Source organism: Bombus affinis, chromosome 1 (assembly GCF_024516045.1).
Source record: "Bombus affinis isolate iyBomAffi1 chromosome 1, iyBomAffi1.2, whole genome shotgun sequence".
NCBI classification, from domain to species: Eukaryota; Metazoa; Arthropoda; class Insecta; order Hymenoptera; family Apidae; genus Bombus; species Bombus affinis.
In genome coordinates, this window is record NC_066344.1 from 8,756,408 (window position 1) to 8,765,640 (window position 9,233).

The 9,233-nt window shown below is 42.2% G+C and overlaps 1 protein-coding gene across 2 annotated transcripts in view; it reads left to right on the forward strand.

Annotated features, from left to right (window-relative positions):
- The window catches only part of LOC126920255 (homeobox protein caupolican-like), a 75,473-nt gene extending 67,498 nt beyond the window's left edge, over nucleotides 1–7,975 (forward strand). For both annotated transcript variants that reach the window (XM_050730351.1, XM_050730361.1), the window contains exon 7: nucleotides 4,928–7,975. The gene's annotated coding sequence lies outside the window, so the exon portion shown is untranslated. The remainder of the gene's footprint in view (nucleotides 1–4,927) is intronic.
- The last annotated feature ends 1,258 nt before the right edge of the window (nucleotides 7,976–9,233 follow it).

Consider the following 9,233-nt stretch of genomic DNA (forward strand, 5'->3'; position numbering starts at 1 on the left):
GTTCGACCGGGTAGAGGTTAACCGCGAACCGCGTTTCGTAATGTCGTTTTTCGTGTCGAAGATAATGGAGAACGGATAAACAGGTTTCTTGCGCTGGAAGGTATTGGAAGTGGGGGAGTCGTATTAAAAGGTTCGCAATTACGAGAACCCGATAGCAGAAATGACTGTTCCGTTTTGGAGGCTTGGGTATCGATTTCGTCCAGGTGAGATTCCGCTTTTAGAAAGGCGAGCTCGCGTGAAAGCCGGATTTTCATGGCGCTTCTTCCACACGGAGCATCGCCGAGGTGCACGCGTACGTAAGCTCCTTGTCGCGTCGATTCACCGGCAAACCGTGTTCATGAATATTCCCCGACTCGATCCTGGACACTCTGTCGTTTGAATAAACGAACCAAACTTGCAGACTCTACATCGTGTCCGATGAATTTCATATAGATGAAAAATACATGCACCGCTGGGTCCCTTTGAGCGAAGGAACAACGTGGCAGCGCGTGTCTTTATTGAACGAACAAAGTGAAACAAGAAGTGCAAGAGGGGAAAAGGTTGGTTTTGTATGTATATAGAAGTAAATATATGAAAGAAAGGCGTAGCCTTGTACAAGAGTAACGCTTGTAGATTGATAGGAACGTTACGACATTTTACTTACACTAATTTTAATCGTATTGCGTATAACAGATATACTACTTCAGAAAAATATTAGAGAAGCTACGTGTTGGTAAATAGTTCGTTCCATATACCTGACTATACCTGCCATCAAACTGAACTAATTCTCTTGCACGCTTCAGAGTACACGAATACCGGACTCGTATCCGACAGATAGCGCGGAGTAATAATCTCAGAAAGAGACAAATACGTAGTCTAACAGACCTCGCACTAATCACCCCGCAATTACTTGCTTCGTCGTTGCTGGGCGGCCTTCCACGCGTTACCGAGCGAATTTCCAAGAGAACCACACAACGAGTCGCCGTGATGGACGGATGGCCGAGGGAGTTCCGTGTAAAAAGTCCTATGGAGGTTGGATACACGCGAGAAAGCGCGTTTAAACGTGGTTGGATCTCCTCGAACGACTTGTCGCGTAATCGCGCGGCATTTGTCATCCGGTTTCGCGTCATTTCGGTTTACGCGCTCAGCGATGAACCGGAGAACGAGCAACGGAATAAAGAGAGACGCGGTCGGTGCGACAGATAGCCCGTGGCGCTTTGAAATATTCGTCGGACGCCATCGGCCACTGTCACACCTTTGAAACGTTCAACAAATGGCTACACAGCGTCTCGTTTAATCGATCGTAAAAAATTTCCGCGACGCCATACGTACGTACACCAGGTTCCACTAATTGTTTTAATCGAGGAAACGCTTCGACGATCCGTCGTGCAATTGTACTTCTCGTTTTGTACGTCGTGTTGCAAATCAGATCGGGTTGCTCGAGGTCGTTGAGATGCGATACTTTTACCATGCTACCTGTCTACTTTGTAATTTTGTGGTCTCCTTTAACTTAACATCGATGGGTAGACGCAACTAAACGAATTATTAGCCTCATGCTTTATGATCTTTCCAGTAGCTACGTATAATCGATCATAAGCGTTAGCTACTCGTTTAACTGCTCGTTTAATTACTCGTTAAGTATGTGCTTGCGCGCCAACTGTTCATTATCTAACGATATACCGTATCAAATGTAAAACGTTGAAGCATTATATAATAGTTAATATTAATTTATAGCGATCCGTGGAATGTGAAATTCTGTTAAAGAAAATGGTAATTCGGCGTGACGAGCGTAACTAGATATTGCAAGACGATGGATTAATTTAGTTGAAGTTTCGCGTGAAGTTAAAGGAATTCGAAAGTCCACAGAAATGGTAGTAAAGTTTTTCACGTCGATGGAAAAAATGCTGTAGCGTATATCGCCCCCGTTTCAAGTATCCATAACCGAGAAGCGACGGCATTCCATCCGGAGCGTGCAGAGATTCTCCACGCTTGGAGGCGGAGGCCTCTATCGGCCACGGTGATCGCGGCAGCGCACGTACACCAAGTTGTTCGCTAGGTGAGACACTGTAATCGCGTATCGATAGTCCCATGCTGTGTAAAACGTCGATCCGTAGCGACGTTGGCATACGTAACGCTCCGTTAACGGCCCTGATATATTCCAGACGTTTTTCCACCGCATTCACGTTCCTCTCATTTCCATCGCGAAGCTTATTTTCGCATCCTTCTAACGGAGAATGTGTACAGCGATACATCCATATATTCCTTCGATGTTTGTTGCCATTATCGTATATTGATCTCATTTTCGTCGAACGATCAAAATCTATCGCAAAAAGACTATATAAGAGATGTTCGTTCCGTTAAATAACCAGTTTAATTAATTTCTTTGAGTTTCGTAAAATAAGTGAAAGAGACGATGAGAAGATATATCGAGCGGATCATTGGAATTCTCTGTCGTAGCCACGATGTTAAAAAATAGAATGCGTTAATTTCCTGATTATAAAAGTCTCTAATTAAAGAACCACACGGTTAACAGGTTAACCTGTGCCATACACCATCGGAGGTAAATGAGACATTTTTTCCAATCGTTTGCGAGACTCCTGCGGCGATCCTCTGTCGCGTATCGTATCAACGTTCAACATAGAGATGCAAACTATAGATATAGATCAAACAGTGAAGGCGATATAATTGCGAAGGTTTCGCGAATCTTTCGAGAATCGGTGGTTGACAGATCGAACGAGGTGATTCTTGGATGCCGAAACGTCTGGAATAGCGCGGCTGTGATTTCGCCTGATAATCGAATGCCAGCGATTTTCGGTATTCGAGCGTGGAACCACGATCGGAATGTATTTGGGAGCTGTCGTTACGTATGCAAATTCGTCGAAACGGGGTAGAGGATAGACGTCCGTTCGAGGAATTCTTACGTAACGACAGGGGAAGACATAGGACTTGAATTACTACATTTTATATAGCATTTCCAAGTCTTCGTTTAATTAATTTTCTATACGACTTTTGATCGTCGAAGATTTAAAAGGAAGTTATTTTCGAATCTATCTTCGTAAATCGATTATCAAGTACACAGAACAACATTATGAACATCTATTAACGTCGGTACAACCAATCTCGAATCTAGACGGAAATAGATAATTGTAATAAAAATTGATACGATAAAAATAAAACAGATATCCGATCAAATAATCCCTAATCGAATTTCGATCTTAATAAAAGTCAACGTTAATCTTGTTAAAAGCACATACATGTTCGTCGTAACGCTTGTAACAACAAAAAGAAGACAGATGGTTTCAGCATAAAACACTTGCCATCTATGAATTAAAAAACGATTTACCTTCTCCATATCGCCATTAAACTCAATAAATGGAATCTATGTTTAGCTCTCGCGACCAACCATTTCTTTACCATTAAATCTGCCACATTTCCCCGCATAAACGTCTCGATGTCCATATATTTTTGAACGTAGATGCCATTTAGCCGCTGTGATGAAACGCCTCTGACGCTAGAGGTCAGATACTCTCGGTGGTAATCCCGTTAATCAGACTGCGACGATAACAGCAGGCAGAAGCGCCACACACGGAACCGGTACGCCGTGTGACGAGCCACGTTAGCGACGTTCCATTTGCAGCAGCGTGTCGCGAAACGGGAAGAAGGTAGAGAAGCGACTCGATATCGGTCTTGGCGATCGTTGTGTGCGAGAGCATCGCTTGTCTACCAGGTGAGACGCATGGTAATCGCGTATCGATAGCCAGCCACGACGTACATTGCTCCGATCTACCGCAACGCCGACGTGTATTGCAGCTCGCTAATAGTTAACTATGATCTTACAAGCAGTTTACATCCAGCTCATCTGGCCGCGGTTGCGAAAACCTACGGACTTCGCCTTGCAACCGAACGCGAAGGGGTGAAATTACGTCCATTCTTCGAATTAAATATAACAACGAACATCTCGAAGTTCCATTTATTAATATTATCATAAATTATGTGCGACAGTTAATCGTGGACTTTAATTTATATTACGTCAAGCTGTATATTTCCACAGAGATTAGGAAGGGGAGGGGGCGACTTGTTACCTAAAATTCCAATTTTTCTGTCAAATAATATGAACGACAGAAGCCACACAATCGGTAGCTATACTAATGGAAAATTTATGACAGGGTTCGTGGACGCAGGATTATGGCGTAATAATAACCGCACAGAGTGGACGCAACTCGATGGCAGTATAACCTCTGCCGTAATAATCCGGTTACGAGCATGCAAACGATATTTTCGTAAATCTTATACCGGTAGCAACCACAGACTGGTTAACCTGTGTAGTCGTACACGACCGTCTAATTGCGAGAGTCGCGATTATCGTCGTTATCGAGCTCGCCTACTCGTTGAGATCCAAGAACGATTTTAGAGGCTCTCCCCTAATCGCCAATAGACAACCAATCGCCGTTCAACTTTGGCGGTGTTCCCTTTAGCAAAGGCGAATTTTGCCGTGCTGCGGTGGTATTCGTTGCGTTTTCGTGAATCCTGATAACTATTTCGCAAATTACCTGGAGCTGTGAACATGGTTTTTTGATATAAATAATAGGTTTATAAAGCATCGTGCGAAAGAGCTTTTATTATAACGGGTCCGGAATACTGAAAATTTTCAAATATTCACTCTTCAACGTAGTATCCTTCCTTATGTTGAACGCCGTTTGTTTCTTATCGTCCACAAAAAGATGGGAAATAAATGTATTACGCGTCGTACACGATTACACGTGTCATTCAGTCTCAATCGGTCATTTGTCATTGTACGATCACAGATACGTTCTACAAAATCTATTTCAACAATTCTCGATATTTCTAATCCTCTCGAAAAATCCTAATCAATAACACCCAAGCGAACACCCAACACGAAAAAACACGGCGACTTGCACCTAAGACCATCCTCGTCTCTCTGTTGCAGGATTAAACGAAGAACGCAAGGGGCCGCGACACTGGACTGTAAGTACGCGCCGCTGAGAGGTTCTGGAATTTACCAGCGTGATTTCCAAGAGGAAAGGTGGTGGAACTAGAAAGAAATAGACAAAGAAGCACGCGAGAGAAAGCAGAGGGAGCGGAAAGCCGCTGGATACAAAAAAAAAAAAAAGAACGATAAAAGAGATAACTTTTGAAAAGAAGAAATGGAGCACAGAGGTTCGTCCTTGAGATACATGCATCGTGCTTGTGGCGTGCAAATTGCGACTGCGCAAAACTAATGGACTTGGCTGTAGCGCGCGTGCACGAGCCAGTCGTTTCGACTTAGAGAAGATTTAGAAATTACGAGAATTACGTCAAAGTGCCTGCTTACGCACTAGTACGTAAAGCAAGAAGATGTCATCGCGAGAAAACAGATAGTCGCGAAGGGAAGACGCGCACTGAATCGCACGTCTGTGACATTCGGCGGAAGTTTGGCGAGAAACGCCATTTCTTTGGACGAAACAGGATGGTATTCGTCCTTCGTCGAGCAGCAGTCGAAAAGAGTTCGATGCGCGAAACATCGTCCAAGTTACCTCGTTTCACGCGTTCGACGATTCCTTAGTCAACCAATTGTTCATCGTCGATCGTTCCGCGTGTTTAACTGGTCTCCGATTCTGTAAATAAAGAGGTCGTCGTACACTCGTACGCAAGATTCGTTTAAAACTTAAATAAACCGGTAACGCGTCGAATATCGTTTGTTTTGTATATAAATCGCGGATGGAGGAACAAGCTGATCAGTTCAGGATATTTCTCGTTCCTCGTCCATCTGCATCTGTTCATCAGCGGATCTTGTCGATTCCAGGAATCAAAAGAACCCGCAAACCACACGGGCAACGTGCAAAGTAGCAGCCATTTCAAGTTAACCCATATAGTTCACGCGAAAATTCGCTTGAAGTCCTGGTGCGATCATAGATCGGTCCATTCATAGTTGAACTCGTTGAGATTTTTCAACGTTTCATCAATGGGAAATCGTTGGAATCACGAACGATCAAAAAACGAGCAACCCTTGCATAAAGTCAGTTCTCCGTACCTTCGACATAACATAACTCGCGTAATGGCGTCCTTGTCCGTTGGGGATGTCCGTAGAGAAGAGGCGAAAGGAGAAGATGAAGCCGGATCGTACAGGCGCTACTCTACCCTTAATCTACCAGTAACTCTTTAATTAAACTCCCGATGGAATATTCTCGTGTACACGAATACGCCGCCGCGCCGTTCAAATGGACAGAACGCTACTAGTGGAGCACAGATTTGGCTTAAATCTGGATCTTTGAAAAATTCGTCGAGGTGTAGTCGAATCCACCGTATATCGGTATACATGCTGGCGTGGTTGAAAAATCGACGGATAGCGGAAGTAACTTTAAAAGTGGAGAACGCGGCCGCGTGTGTAGTCTCCGCGTGATATCGTCGTCGATGGACGCTGCGCTATCCACGAAGGATGGATATTACGGTGAGATTTAAAGCGGAAAGAACGGTAACAGCAGCGGTAAACTAATTAAGAGTAAAAATTCGTCCTTTTTCCGTGCGGGCACTGTGCACTCGTGATCCATGAAGGACTTCCGGTTTGCTGCGGCCGCGGCGCGCGCACCACGAGAATTCGACGATGCGATAACGTGTCTACTTTTAATTAGCATCGTACTTCGTCCTCGTTACTTTCAACCGTCTCTCTGTGCAATATGTTGCTTTAGATCGTATGCTCGATGATCGCTTAAATGTCTCGTGATGGTGTTCTCGCGAGCCCAGCCGAAGAGGGAGTTTCTCGCTCGATGCGGAAGTTGGCGCGTGTGTGTTTATATGTCTAGTAAAATCGATCGCGATCCATTTATTCTTTGGTCCCCTTAATTTCGTAGATCTTCGTGATCTCGCGCGAACAATGTATCGCCACGATGATTTCGCACGATTTCGCTCGAGTCGTATTGGTCCGGGACAAGCAAGAGAAGCGAAACTGATCTATAATAAACGGGTGGAGAGCGAGATGCGCGGTGCTCGAGATTGTTGGTATTTTTTTATATTATATGTATATCGCATAAATCAACCCTCCTTTCGAAAAGTCTGATCATCGACAGTGGTGGAATCTAGGCATTACGCGTCGACTCGCAAATGTTTCTCGAGGCTCCTACTGTGGTGGAGAACGAGCAGAGAGGACCGATTCGTGAATGAGCGTGTGGCACAGAGAGTGAGAGAGAGAGAGAGAGAGAGAGAGAGAGAGAGAGAGAGAGAGAGAGAGAGAGAGAGGGAGGGAGGGAGGGAGAGGGAGAGTGTATGTGGGGGTGTGTGTATGTGTGTGTATGGATACAGCGAAATGAACGGAGTAAAGACAAAAAGAAAATTAATTATAGAAATCGACTATCATTTTGTACTTTGGCATGTGTAAGCGAGTGTGCGTGCGTGTTATCGTCGAAGTTTTGTGTTGTGCAAGGAAAAGAGTGGAAAAGAAATTTTGAAGAGTGTCAGAAGTTGAGAAGCAGGTCGATGGGAGAAATTGTACATTGTTTTGTAAAGAATACATTTATTTATATCTGTGATAATGAGCGAGGTTGAAGAGAATTAACGAGAGAAGAAAAAGAGTTGCAAGCGAGAGAGAAACGGTTGGAGAATGAAAGGAAGAGTGAAATATATTATGCACTTGATTAAAGGAAAGAAGAAAAAACGAATCAAGGAGGAACACTACGGTGCTAGTGTACTTCGACGAAGATGGTCGGTGCTCGTGCATTTGTTGACACGTATATCGTAATAGGGTAATTAATAGAGACTTGATCATGGTTTTGTAAATAATCATCGCAGCGTGTAGCTAGGTGATAACATCGAGGGTCAAGCGTATCGCTTGTATCATCTGTGAATACAGGCGAATAATAAAAAAAAGAAAAAAGAAAATAAAAAATAAAAAATAAAAGAAGAATCATAAGATTAGGGAAAGAATGAGACAAAGAATTTTACGTGTTTCTTGTACATGATCACAGAGTGATCCCTCGACACAGAAAAAAAAGAGGAAATGAAAGAATATCTGTGTGAATATATATACAGGTATTAAGTATATAGAGATATATATAAATATAAATATATAAATATAAATATATATATATATATTACGATTAATAGGTTCTATTTGGTTGTTCTTACGAATTCAATTGTAAATTAATTAAACTGTACATAGTTCTGAATGTGAATATAGACAGAATATATCTATTATTATTATTATTATTATTATTATTATTATTATTATATTAATTTTATTATTATTATTGGTAACATCATATTATTATATTATTATATTATTATTATTGTCTATTACCATTATGAATTCATTATATTAAAAAGGAGACTATTATGTTGTACATTTACACCTTTTATTTTCGTTTCTTTCTTTTTTTTTTCTCTGACCTTGGTCATCCCAAATTATCTTCCCTCCCCTTCATCAGCGGAAAATTAACGTACGCAAATAATACGGTTTGATTAAAAATCTAATATCGTCGTTTTATAGAGTATTTAAAACATGCGAAATTACGTTATTATCCATTTGACGAAATCATGAAAGATTACGACGACGATTATTTTAGAACGGTCGAGCAGTTTTGCGTGATTTAGTAAGATTCATTTAACGTTTGCTCCAAAGTTCCACGGTGGATTTAATTGGCACTTTCGAGTAGGCGGAGTTCCAAGTGTACAGCATGAAACGATATATTACATCGTCTCTTCTTCAAACAAACGTATCTCTTCATTAATAATCGGAGCGTCAGGCATGAGGTATTATTAATACCGTTACTTCCACTTTATTTTGAACTATCATAATACGTAATCGCCCTACATACCGCGACGTATATCATTTTAATATTCAATTTAAAAAGGAGCATCTACCCGACGATTAAAGCGACAACTGCCTTTAACAACGTATCTACATACACGCGTGAATCGAATATCAAATTTCCAATTTCCATACACCGGTTCCGTAATTTATTAATTTTCAAATTTGCCCAATAAAACGAGAAGAACGCGTATAAGGATATTAGCGGTTAACACGAACATCAAGCTGGCATAATTAGGAGAATCGATGGGTATCGGTGGGCCAACCGGCGGTTAAGCGACCGGCAATTATCGGCTTTGCAAATTCATTATAAACTAATTTCGTTTGGCTTTATATCGCGCGTCAGGTGGAAACGGACGATGGGGTGGTTTACACGGTGTTCCGTGTGATTTTTACGATCGTTTCGCGCTCTCCCGCTCGCTTCGATCGCCCACGGCGTTATTTACAGGTCGGA